Source organism: Glandiceps talaboti, chromosome 12 (genome assembly GCF_964340395.1).
Source record: "Glandiceps talaboti chromosome 12, keGlaTala1.1, whole genome shotgun sequence".
NCBI classification, from domain to species: domain Eukaryota; kingdom Metazoa; phylum Hemichordata; class Enteropneusta; family Spengelidae; genus Glandiceps; species Glandiceps talaboti.
In genome coordinates this window covers 21,286,745-21,301,794 of record NC_135560.1, presented here as the reverse complement: position 1 = coordinate 21,301,794, position 15,050 = coordinate 21,286,745, and the positions used below count along the sequence as shown (strand labels likewise).

Below are 15,050 nucleotides of genomic sequence, written 5' to 3'. Positions count from 1 at the left end.
GTACACAGCACCTACATGTATATGTACATTGGTGAGCAATGAGAGTGGACTACATTAATGCATGTACCGCGATAAAAGTAATGCAGACAGTACCTTTTTGGTGTGACCAGTACCAGCCATGGTTTGATCTTAATATTGTGTCTGTAAAGGTATATTTATATACATGTACATGTACTTGCAGATCTGTTTACATATTACAGTCAATGTATGTTGTGTCTGTAGGATATATACTCAAGTCTAATCATTTGGATATAATATTATCTCAAACTGTTGGTACAAATCCTACATTGTCCATATTTTAAGCTTGCAAAACATCAGCTGCATGTACACATCTCCATCTTTATCATCATCACCACCTAAAATTGGCTTAGTACAATTTACAACTGGTAACACTGAAGTAAAGCCCTTTCTATATGTGCTACACTCATAGCATTCACATCAAATGTTAAAATATACTATTTCAATTGGCCTTTCTAATGTGATCAAATAGCAAATGAAACAGTATACTTTTACACTTGATATGGATGCTAAAAACAATTGTGGTACATACAGAAAATGCTTTACTTTGGTGTGATGGGTTGGTTATGTAGATCTGATATCACATACATTCAAATTTTAATGTTTGTTTACATGTATAGAAACAAGTCAATAAATAATGAATCACTATTATTAAGATATTGTTCATAATTATACAACACATCTCTAAATATACCTTGTTGTATTCCACTTTTTGAGTCACTTTCCTACAATTTCAGCACTTTCATATGCAAGGATGGCATTCAATGAAATATTCTACGTTTTAGGTACGACTTATCATTCTGCTCATTCTCAATAATGCCCATATCAATCAGCAAAATTGTAGATACTGAAAGAGGTATGAACAAATGGGGTGGACATGAAGAAAAGAGGGCAATAATAGTGTTAGGAATTTGATCATTTGCAAATAAGCAATCAATCAATCAATTAATTTATTTAATTATTTTTTTCATGTATATTGTTAGGGATTAAGTTCAGTCAGAATACTATTCAACTCTATGGATAGTCAGCTAAAGGTAGAAAGGCTGCACACGAATTATAGGATAGGTGATGTAATATCTTTACATGACCCTGCCTGATTATAAGGTATCAGTGCATGAACTCAACCCTGTACCTATCAATCTACTATGTAGACAAGAGTTTAACATATCAAAATTTCTGTCTCTGTCTTTCCTGTCACCTAGTTTCACTCCATATCTTGGCATATCAATATATACTTTGCCCTGACTCCTACTGGCCCACTCCACTATGTCTGGTGAACAGCACAAAACAATCAAGAGATGTCGGTAGTATCATTACAGTCACACACATTATGAAGAATAAAGGTAAGGTCTGATTTGACCATTTCAGTTGTGCCAAAAAAAAAACCCCACCCACTTAGAATAAACTTGCCAACACATGCACGCACACACATATACAGCATGTACACACATATACACACATACAATTAACGTGGTAGGTGGGTAGTTACATATACATGTACCTTGCCACCTGTTCGCCATTTGACTTCAGTTACATTTGCGAGGTACTTAACTGTATGCATGCACATAAACAATGATTTATAAACTGTCTCCCAAACACATACATATGCAAAGACAACTTGTACATGTTAGTTACTACATGTATGTACTAAGGAAATACACATGAATTGTGAAAAAACTTAGGTAAACTTGTGGAATTGCACATCACACAGTGGGTGCCACAAATGAAATTTGCAGACATGTACATGACAACGTATTATACACATTCAAAACAGAATACACCACAAAGATATTGCAACAAATAAATACAGGACATTGGAAATCCCAAGAATGATCAGTATGATATCATATTACAGATACAACATACATGTAGGTACATGTACATTGTATACAAGCAATGACAGTCTATAATATCAGCAGAACAACTGTTGGCTCTGAGATAAAATATGACCAAGTTCCTTTCGTAATTGGAAGGCTGATGAGTTACAATGGAACAACGTGGTCTCTGTGTCTATACAGGAAATTTGTGGAGCCTGGATTGGTTCTAATATTGACAGTAATAAAGGCTTGTGCCAGTAAAGTAGTTTCTCAACGCTATTGCCATGGACATAAAACAGACGCTTTTACCACATGATATTGCCAATCAAGACAAGTTATGTACACCCTGCATACACAATTAGGTAACTCTAAAACACAGGCTTGTGACATTATTGGCACTGTGATGAGATGGACGATGCCACACACAATGTACATTTTTTTTGTACACATACTTGTGTTTGTGATGTTACTCTAAGAGATTTGCAATTGCAATGGCCATTTTCATGATTGCTGGGGGCTCAACTGTCAGAATTTTTCCATAAATCATCCTTATTTGAATGTCCCAAAATCCCTAGTTAAGCTGTTGCTATGGGTATTGTCGCGATTTTCCAGTTTGAAAGGATTCAACTCTTTGTTTTCACACACCCTAGGAGCACCCCTTCACCAAATATTATACTAAAAACCCAGTAGTTTTATAAGTTTAAACATTCAATTGCTATGCAGTAACTGGAACAATTTGGGAGATTTTTTGTTACAACTTATAAACAATACACTTATCAGGTTATGAAGTATACTGAATCGCCTATAAAATAAACCTGTGTGTGTAGCAGTAGAACAGCATGATGACAAATAATATTGAATGTGTATCCATTTCCCAACAAGTGTATGTACTCAACTCTGATACAAACACCCACTAGTGTAATACAGTACACCAGGAATAATCAAATAATCATGCTGTCATTCTGGTGATTAACACAATACACCTGTGTATTCAAATCTGAGTATACAATCATGTACATGTATCATGTATATTGTCGCAGCTAGCTCAGCTGTAAATATTCTATAGACAATGCAAAATCCTTCCTACAGCTGCATTCGTTCCCTGGTTATTTCAGACACGCGCACACACACACACACACACACACACACACACACACACACACACACACACACACATACACACCATGGTTCATGTACATAAACCACCTTCAATTTCTTTATCAGGGCTAAAGACTTCAAATTCTGTTTAAAATCAGTTTCTTTTCCTTCTTTTTTCTCACTCCATTTATTCATGGAAATTTTATCCATTTGCAAAATGTTGGTATTATAAATTTATGTGCCTTTTGCTATGTCCTACGAGCCAAGGCATCACATGCCATGTATAAACACTTATCAAGACATGACTGTGTACAATAAAATTCACAAAAATATGTACAAACTTCAGTGGTCTGAAAACAAACACCAAAAATTATTTTGAGACATACTTCCATACACACATTTCTCAATAACTGGACACAAAGGCTTCATGACCACTATACCCAGAATGCACATTATATATAGCAAAGGACCATTAACTTCTATATATTTTATGGATGACAAGAAATGTAGCCCAGTAAAATTTTATGACATATAACACCAGTGGTACTTTCACTATAAAAGGTGTTGAAATTAACTTGACTTCATAGCTCTTGCATCAGTTGAACTTAACGATATAAATTCGGTTTTTTTCTCTCTGTAGTGAACATGTCTTTTAAACATTAAAATGCTGTAAGTTAGAATAATAGATGCAATACCTTGCTGAAGGCCAGAGAAAACTGACAATATAGCACACGCAATGTCCAACAGAGGGTAAAATTAGTAACATGATACAAAAAGGTACTTTACATGCAGGTAAAAACTGTCAAATGAAATATAAAACCTATCAGTATCTCTTACGAATATATATAAAGACATTATTATTGAATTTGCGTCCCTTTCTTTCAATCTTGGCAATCAAAAATCCATCACTGAATATCCTAGCTGCAATAACTGTAGCGTTTGCTGTAATTTTGAGGTTTTTTCTGCTGTTTTTGTGCTTTTTTGTCATTCCGATGTTTAAACTGGAAGCAAATGCTAAAATTTTTGTAACGTAAACACAAACAGACGAGATCACGCTGAAAACGTGAACGGGATGGGATGTCAGCATACTACCTGTTTCAAAATGCTGCATGCATTGCTACTTTTGCCAATTTTGATAGGATTGGGGTACCTCAGGCTCTGATGAACATTTCTTGGATCATGAAAGCTTCGTAATTAATGTTGGAGTTTCATAATAATTTCTGATTTTCTGGCAGGTACGGCATAATTTAGCAGAAAAATTCACCCAACTTTGCAACTCAGACCTAAATTGCTCCCGTCTACTTGCATTTACGTTATTCATGAATTGTAACTTTGCTTCCAGTTAAACATCGGAATGACAACAAAAGCACAAAAACAGCAGAAAAAAACCTCAAAATCAAAGCAAATGCTAAAATTATTGCAGTTACGAATATCCCAGTCTTGTGTATGTAGATTCGTATCATGATTTTGAACTTGTCCAAAACCTCTGGCAAATTAGGAGGCATAATTTCCCTGATACATATACATGTAGTCACCTTGCCGGCATCTTAGTTCAGTGCAGTATACAATTCAATTTACAGATAAATCCTAAGTATATTACATCTTACAATTCAATTTTTTAATAATAATTAGGCCTAGAAAAAAAATTTGTTTGGTTCCCGGTTACCTGACCCCACCTAGATTTTCACTGCAGACCATTAACTTTTTTTTACGTATTCAAGAAAAAAATAATAAAATTGCGAACATTGTGAAGTGTCGCCAGAAATAGTGGATGCGGAAACTGAAATCAACTAAAAAAGACAATGTAAAACTGTTCTTCCAATCTGTAATGGCTGTACATCTGATAAGAAGATATAAATAACACAGAGACCATTTGGAAAACAACAGAAAACCTGAACTACTTGTAGACACTCACACATGAAAAAAAAATTAAATAAAATAAAAAATCTATTCTAAAATTGAGCATAACCAGAACCACACTATTTTTTTTAAAGGCCTAATCATAACGTTAATTTCTTGTGAACTCATTTGTTCCATCAAATCATTGACAATAAATGAGTACATTTCACTAACAACTCTGGGAGAAAGATACATTCATCTCAAGTATCATGAACAAGTTATTTTATAACTGGCAAACAATACATGTATTACAACTGTGAATGTCTGAATTCATACCAAGAATTGTTTAGGCGGTGTTCGATTAGAGAACTTCTGACATATTTGGGTGATCACTTTAACCATCTTTTTTCTGGTCAACTCGACAACAAAAATATGATGAATATTTTTATTCATGATTTTTTTGGCAGGTGTGAGTTTTCTGACAAGCATCGACAACAATTTTTTTTTTATAAACGGTTCAAAACTCTATATTAAGTCATTTACATGTACAATATATGTATATGCCCCTTTTAGTAGTGAACCTCTGTGTTAAATGTAAAGCTCACAGAAAACTGCCAGTGTTTGTTATTTGCACGTTTTAACACATACATGAACACCATAAATTATCAAATATGCAGTGAATCATCACTGAGTATGTATGATTACTGGTATTAACACCGACTTATTGAGATATTGAACACGATATCAATTGTACACGCCCCAATTCAATTCCACTTACGACTTACTTGAAATAGCTACAGCTGATAATAAGCTTGGTAGGGATAGAAAATTAATGCCCATACTGACCAGATGGTGTAATGACCATCTATAATTCATATATGGCTCCCCTGTACATAATTTCATACACATATACTGCTAAATATTGTAACATGACCCAAGTTATAGTCTGTTGAGTGACAGCATCTGGCTTAGTGAATGATTGATTCATCACAAAATAAACCCAAACGAATTCTAACAAAACTATTTTGTGTCAATTTTCATTTTTTATAGGTCGGTACAGGCGATACATGTACATGTACATGTTTTCTTATAAATATCTTGGTAGATTTTAAATTCCCCCTTTGTTCATACATTTTGTCTCTAACATTACATATATTGACCTAAAATAGTGATAATTTGTATGCAAAGTAGCCAATAGATGGTTTTCACACCGAGAGAGAGAAATCAATACATATTTGTTACTACTGTCAATTACAATATTACAATGATGTATGGCTTACGTCAATTATCAAAAAGTTACATAATTTATCTCTCTTCACCATGGTTATTGTCAATGGTGACATCCTGGAATTGCCTTTGACATGTTTCCTCCCTGTCTAATGATCCATTTCAACTCTTTTAGTACAAGCTTCTGAGCTAATAATGATCTGTTAGCACTTTGTCTAATCCTACCCATTAACTTGTCTATTTTTATAGGTACCACCAACTCGTACCATATCTGTCATATTACTTCCATACCACACACTTGTACCAAGTCGACTTACTGTGAACTTTGCCATCTCGACAATGACCTGGTACAGGGATATGACTCAATACTCCAAAACACAAGTCAATGCCACAAACGAGAAGGCCCGAGGTCCACTTCCTTCCATACCACAAACTTGCACCATGTTGACTAACTTCTACACCACACAATTGTACCATTACAATTACTAGTTTTACTATGAGGTTAGTTTGCCATCTTGACAATGACTTGGTAAGACTTCATGCTCCAACACATGATCAATCAACGTCATCACAAACTTGTACAAAACATGTACAATGTCCACTTACTTCCATACCACATATACACTTGTACCATTTCCTAATAATGTGAAGTCTGCCATCTTATCTATGACCTGGTATGACTGGATACTCGGACACATGGTTAATGCCACAAACAAGGGCCTTCAATGCCACAAACAAGTAAGGCTGGAGGTATGATGTCACCTTACTGCCATACCACACACCTGTACCATGTCATATAGTATTACTGTGAAGTTGACCATCTTGCTGTGGGTGACTTACACTCCATACTCTTACACATGCATGGTTAATGCCACAAGGTCAAATACATGTACACATCCACATGCAGATCACTGTGAAAGATGCTTTATACAGGGTACAATGTATATGTACCTACCGGTTTACATCTGATTTGTTCACCTTCTCATAAGACACTAGACAGCTGAAATGGAGTTTATATTTGATTCACTTGTCTCAGTTCTCCATTGAACAACTATTGTTGTTTGACACCCCTGGGTGGGTATGCATTTTACTTGCCCACTCTCCTGATGCACACAATCATCATCTTTCATTAGATTCAATACCCCCCCCCCTCCCATATTAAAATGGCTTGATATCACTAGGTGCATAGTTTACCTTCTGATTGTTTTGCCAGCAGCCAATAAGTGGTGCTCACTAGATTCACTGTTATGTCCCCTTCATCCAAACAATGACCAGTTTGTACAACCCCTGAAACTTCATCCATGTTGTCATACACAAGTGAAGATGTATATACTATCATCTAACTACACCAACATTGAAATCACTAAATCCCATGCTGTCACATAGACATATAGGTGTCCCGAAATACACGCCATCAACACATACAATACAACCTGTCTGGATATTATAATCACTAAATTCACATTGCCATATACATGTACAACTAATGGTACAATTCACTATCAATTCACACTACACAATCAGTATTACATTTGATCAACCCTACAACAAAAATTTCCAATTCAGAATGTTCTATCATAGACACTGTCTATGGTTCTATTAAATTGCTATTTGCGATTCCATATCTACATGTATTATACATACACTTCCTATCTTCACATCACCTGCCACAAAATGGCAAAAGGTGGTACCTTTGTCATAACATTACGTCTGATAAATTATTAATAATATGTAAAGAACAGGGACGAGCACATTATATATTGTATAACAGTAAAACTGATACACCATTAAACATACCTTGATGTATTGGTTATGAGTGAAGCAACATGGATATTAGAAATCAGATATTATTCTGACTACAGCCGACATTATCTGACGAGCCAAGCCTTTATAAATGACCGTTCTTTATCCAACAATGAGTGAGACTAGACTACTCGGCGCTAATCGTGACTATTGTTTTGCCTGTAGACGTTTCCATCCAATTACAGGTAACAGCCAGCCTATTCCCTATGACTGACAATTACTAGTTTAAATGCTGAAATCACGGTGACTAGTCACAGTACAGTGGGTGGATGTATGCAACAGGCACATGTTATCACGTAGATATTATGCAGGAATGATCACAGGCATACAAATTTACAACTTTGCAGTAATAGCTACTTTAATTCAAACCAACCTGATGAAAATGAAGACCGTGTGGATGTGCAGTCACCTGTCTTAGGAATAGTCTCACAATCTTACTACCATTGCCATTCAAATAAGTAAAAAAGGGTAACAATGCTATCTACACAATGCTCAAATTAATGAAATAACAGTAATATCTAAGTGTACTGTGAAAATGTTTTGACTTGATTAGAAAAAAAATGTAATGGGGAAAATATTACTTTCTGATATGCCATTTATTATTCCATGTTGGAGATACAAAGTTGAACAAATCAAATCTTGGCCCCTAACTTGATAATCATATCAAGCTTTTTAAATGAATCTACCATATGCAGTTCTGTCACCAGCAATTAGTTGAGAGTTTATTTTTGAAGAAATAACATCAAGTATAATAAACCCACGTCATAATTTTATATGTATAGACACTGCCACAGACAGAGATGAGAATATTTTCTCTTCTGAACATTCAATGACTTACTGTACAAAAATAGGATAACTTCAAAATACCATATACACGAAACACTGGATAATACATCATCTAAATTAATAGTTAGTCTGAAAACAACATCAGTACTGGAGTGGTACATTAAAAATCAATATCTTTGAAAAGAACATGTATTCAAGTTTGCAAATACTTATATTCAGTGTTGGTCTTAAAATAACATCTATAATGGCTAATAATATTCAAATTTAGAACAACTTTTTTATCTACCCACCATATATGTAAGTCCCCAACAAACATCAAGGCTATGATCAGTCTGGTGGTCTTGACTTTAAGTAGTTTACATCAAGATGTAAACACACACACACACACACACACACACACACACACACACACACACACACACACTTTACCATATTGTAGCACCAACGAACAAATTCAGCTGTACTAAAAACTACACCCATATACAAATGTACATGTGTAAAAGTTTTTGACCTCAGTGTTCTCCCCAGGATGAAGCATAGCTGCTAATTTGCATAAAATTTTACTGCTGCTGCTAAGTGTGTCAGAACTTCTGGTGGCAATTGACTGTCATTTCCTTGACCAGCATGGTTCAAACTTTAAAGTTCTTATTACTTGATTGAGATTAGTTAACAAATGACTATGGAGATTTTTTGTCATAGAATTATATACGATTTATTGATACATATGCTAAAAGCTTCCATTTTGTTTTCATTTGTATGTACAATGTAGCTCGTCTTTTTAGTTCCCGCAACTCAGATCTGTCGATGTCAATTTTTGACATCATAACCCTCACTATTTAACATCTATTGTTTTAAATGCTTCAACTACAATTGATAGCATGGAATTTTATAGTGAGTGTGGAACTCAAAGGGGGCACAGGCTGCACACCTGCTATGCTAAAATGGTCTTGGGAAATCACTGGACCTATTCAGAGAACATCATTTCTACAACTGAATCTTGTTTTGCTCAATTAGTAATTACTTGTGTACAAACAAATACCCCTTGGGAGAAAAGAGGATTATCCATGGAAAATGTGTGTATGGGACTAAGTCTACAGGTACATGTGCACCAATCTAATTATGAGTTTCTGTTATCTGACCCTGTCTTGACTGTACTTCTATGTTATCTGACCCTGTCTTGACTACATTTCCAACATGACTGTATTACTTTTTCACAAAGATACAAATATACATCTTTAATACACACTATGGACCATAACACTTTCATGGCTTATAACTCATATCTTTTTATTTGTTCATTTACTAGCTTTCTTCGTATTGGTCGAAGACTTAGAAATGTCTGGGGGGTTTTGCAGTAAAGGAAGACTTATAATGTAGTAGAGACATGGTGAGTGACAGATACTAGTACATGTGTGTTGTCATCGAACACCTACATGTATAGTGTATTATATCATGCACAAGCCAGGTTCAACAAAAAATATGGAAATTGGAATATATACTCTGGTCATTCTTTGTCACGACCACATGTCTATGTCACAACAATGCATGTCTACATCACTGGTTCTGCTGTGTTCGAAATACGAGTCAAAACGTTCAAAATTGGCATCATTTTTCCGATTTTTTCTTTGATATTACTAACACTGGTATAATTATGTTACTCTCCAATATTTTTCTTCATTCAGCCAGAAAATACTCATGACCTAAGGGTTGTCACTACTCATATAGCGACTCGAAGTGACAAATGCCCCTTAGGTCACTCGTATTATCCTCGGCTGAAGAAAAATATTGGGGAATAACATTTAATTGTCCCAGATTGTTCCACAAGGAAACATGACTATGAAATCTAGTTGTAACTGCCTAGCTGTATATAACAACCGGAGGCTAATGTCATGTTTGCTACTGTGTAGGTGGACATACTACACTGTCGACTTAAACTTCTTGCTTGTCACTTTCTCTTTAGTTGTACACAAATGTGCTTTATTAGAATAAAATAAATAAGCATGCTACAAAATATGGGCAAGAAACAGCAGTGAAGAAATTGTGTCCCAAGTGGAACTTTACCAGAGAGTCTTAATAATTTCAATTTTTGGAGCTAAGTATGGACAATTGTGTAGAAAACAATTGAAGGAAGAATTCAAGATGAATACATGACAACTAATTCATATTTTAGCTTTCATTTAAATTCAATATACAGTAAAAAATAATGGTTAGTTTCTGTCTTTGATCAGTGTTAAGAATACCATATATAACGTCTTTCAATCTTATACATGTACATTCAAATTTGGACATGCAACTAATAGAACATGGCAGCTGTTATTGGCAAACATTTCTGAAGGGGATGAAAATAATTCTTTAAAACTGAAATCGTGGCACGCTATGTGCGCCTTGCAACCATTACACTGTGTGAATCAAAAATCCATCAGACCCAGAATCCAAACTATACAATGTAGTCAATAAGAAAAATCATTGTTGGGGAAAGACATATTTGTAAGTGACTTAGTAGGCTTTTATTAGATGCTTGGAGGCTATATTGGACAATGAGGACGACAACCAGCCAATCACAGGCAGCCACATGGATCTGGAGTGTGACGATGACAATGGGCTCAGTTTGTGATATTCATATTTGATTTTCTCCAACCAAGTTATAAGAAGCCTTTGTCACAGTTTACATAATAAACTTCTCTCTGATCAATACTTGATATTAAAACCAAATTACTGTCGTTGGCAGCTTATCATAGACAGAAGTTTGATTAAATACATGTCTCTCAGTATAACACCACAGCAATGAAATTAGTTGGTATCAACACAATTCTACTAACCAAGTATCACAGTATTCACTGACATTAAAAGACTACATTTTTATTTTTACATTTTCTCAAATTCTGCATCATTGTCTAAAAATATTGCTTTTCTCCAATGATTCAATAATCACTAAATACTGATGTCAACAACTTGTTATGATCAAAACTCATGCAAAATAAATTAGGACATATCAATTAATTTGTATACACCAAATTCATAAATTTGAAGAAAAAGACATTTTATTTCAAATATTGAGAACAAAAATGACAGGGTCATTTTATCATAATTTCACAGCAATACAGTACTGTATACTACTGGTGCACAGGTATTGTTGACCACATTAACTTTTTGGTCTAAAATTTTAAACCAGTCACATCTGAGTCCAGCATGTCCCCTAAGCAGATCTGACATGCTATTAGCACAGCATTTTCTTGCTAACTTCAAAAATTTGATGTTCTCATTCTTTCCTACTATGTAGTACATGTATGTGGGCGACTTTTTCATTATTTTGACTCGTTGCCAAAAATTTGCCCTTTACATGTATAAGAAAGTGTACTACTGCAAATTTCTGTCTTTGTACATACATGTAATATTTTGGTACGATGGAACCTCAAAAACTCAGTTTCCTTACTTTTTTTTACACATTCGAATCATACATATTCTTTCCTATACAGTGGGCCTCCATATACAATATATGATGATGATGTCATCTTTCAACAATAAACGTCAATTACCCGCTCCTCATTCATCACTCCTATATCATTAATTCAATATCTGAATTATTGAAACGGTCACTGGGGTTCATACAAAAATAAACAATTCCAATGTACAAATGAAACTACTTTCCTCACAATGGTACAACTATACTACTTATCTCATCCATTTTTCATAATCCATGTTTTTACCTATGGACACGCATCATGAATGGTTGGTATTATTTCACAAATGATTAATATTATGACATCATACTCATACACAAATAAGGCAAAAAAAAAGAGAAGCTGTTATCTCTAATATGTATGCTACATGTACTATCGTATGTTTCAAATAACTGTACACAAAAACCAAACCACACATAAAAAACTTCAAGCTAAAATATCTCATGTATATTGAAAGTGTCTATACTGGGTGTGGTATATGTACTTTACTCAATAAGTGGACACGCATCATGAAAGGTTGGTGTTATCTTCAAAGATAATATCACAACAGCCACCAGCCCCAACATTCACCCCCTTCCTGGTTTCCAACTGTTAGTTACATACAATGGATAACTACGAATGATATTGCCAAACTGTGAGCCTTGTTGAGAAAACATTCTGGCATTAAGACTAGGTCCAACAAGGCTACTGTGCACTCAACTTACAGCACTACAATACAATATATTCATGGTTCATACACCAATGTCCATACATGCACATGTAGACTGGGTAAGAGATTGTCTACATGTATGTATCCCCCTCATGCATGAAGCATTATAGCTTTATACTACATGATTTCAGAGTAGATTGTGATATAAGTATTGCACAATTTTCTTATATGATTAATCGACATGTCCATCTCTATATTTGTCTATATTCCTTACAAAACACAATACCATGATAGTCATCATTGTAAACCACTGCCTCTTTTATGGCACCATCAAAGACACACCATCCAAGAGGCAGTGCCACAGAAGAAACATCAGCTCTAGTTGTGAGAATGGTGATTACATTAGAATTATAAAACCTTCTTGAGTTGTTTACCGTACAGAAGTCAATCAATAAAGGTGTATATTTGTGATGTCACTACAAAAGGATTTCCCATAAACCATTGCAGGAAATCCCAAAACTGGCCAGGGTCATGTCAAGTGCAATAGGGCTTCATTAGGAGATTTCAAAGTTGATTAAAGTTACCAAAGTGGGATTTTATCACCCAAAATTACAAGTAAGTTGATAAAGAGAAATTAAAGAAGTATAGCATTTTATTTGTTTGTACCCAAACAGCAGTAAATTTGGTACATAAAATGTTGACATTGTCGATGCTGCTGCATGCGTTGTGCTGAACACAACAAACAAGTATAAATATACTTCATGGAGCCCAAAACTTCCACAATACGTCTACACTGGAAAAGTCCAGTCAGGCTTATTTCTGCCTTTCATTAATTTATTTACTTATGTTCTGTATAGAATTATACAACATAACTATAAACTTTACCAAACCATTCCATGATCTCAGAGGAAACTACTATATATACTAGTAGTCTAAATAATATTAGTACTATCATTATTGAGATGTATATAAATGACCATTATGCCTATGGTAGTGATTACAAAAGAAAAGTTTGAGATAGTTCATTCTAACAATTTGTGATTTGTATAAACTTCAAAATCTTTGTGTATAAACTTGCGTGGAACTGAAATATACCACAAACATCACCAACTGTTGTACACCAAAAATCAATACCCATTTACATCACAAGAAAAGATACTAACATCTCAGTAAAGCTATATGTTAACATGTCTAATGATCATTGCTGGATGGAAAAGAAAAGGGAAATTAACACTAACAATCTCAAGTCCTGACTTACTCCATCTGCAAGCAGGTATAATCGATAAAATCACAAAATGTGTACATACATGTAATGGTTTACCGACAACTTCCCTTTTCTGGTCACTTACAAAGACATTTCTAACTAACTTTAGCAAACTTCACAAATTCCAATTTGCAACCTATCCCATACAATTTCTGGGACCAGGCTGTTAGTGTTACATATCCGAGAGCATGGTGAAAAGAATATTCTTGAATTAATTGTTCTAGTTTATAAATACACACTCCACTACAAGTACTCTACAGTCGGTGCAAATACTCTGTAAAAGTAAACTTTCCCGGCATATCTAAAACGTGTACATAACAGTAGCAGACTACAGTCACATACAATGATACATTAGGATATTCAACGTTTTGCAACATGGGCAAGGGATTCAAATTACGCGACAAATTCGAATCGTGATAGAGGAAGGTTCAATAGACCGAGTATGTGTATTTTTGTTTCTTATTTGGCGTAACTAGACAAAATGACGAAAGTCTAACGCTGCGCTTCGTACAACTAAAACGTTAAATTTACACCGCCACCATATCCTCAGTTGCATGGTTTATGATAATCCCATTCTAATACTAACACGACGCGACGCTAGCGATTGCAACGCGCAGCGGGGTATTTATTTCTCAGTGCTTATGAATGAAACTTCTTCGTATATTATCCCAATCATGTCGAAAGCGTCTGTCTAAAAAGCAAGCTATCTAGTAAATTGGATTTTAGATGCATTAACACAGAATAAATTCAATTTCCCGTTGAAGTAAAGCAGGTCAAAAATCGATTTGGGGAACTCACTGCTGATCAATGACAATGTTGCGCAAACATAAAGAAGAAATATTACAGCAGTATGGGACCTGCAGCACATTAGGGGTTAAGCAATCGATACCCATAAATACCATTTTAAAGAAATTCCTAAGAAATCGTCAGTCAAAACCATTACAGAGGCAAAAATAAAGAAAACAGACCCGGAACAGTACCTGGTAATGCTGGTTGAACAGAAGGAAGCGGCGTGCAAATTGCCCTACCACGTACCCTATTGTGTACTTACCCACACTCCCACAAGAAGAAAAAGTCGGAAACATTTA

The 15,050-nt window shown here is 34.9% G+C and overlaps 1 protein-coding gene across 1 annotated transcript in view; it reads right to left on the bottom strand.

Annotated features, from left to right (window-relative positions):
* The window catches only part of LOC144443438 (heterogeneous nuclear ribonucleoprotein K-like), a 63,280-nt gene extending 48,288 nt beyond the window's left edge, over positions 1 to 14,992 (bottom strand). The window contains exon 1 of the mRNA XM_078132914.1: positions 14,943 to 14,992. The gene's annotated coding sequence lies outside the window, so the exon portion shown is untranslated. The remainder of the gene's footprint in view (positions 1 to 14,942) is intronic.
* Between the last annotated feature and the right edge of the window lie 58 nt (positions 14,993 to 15,050).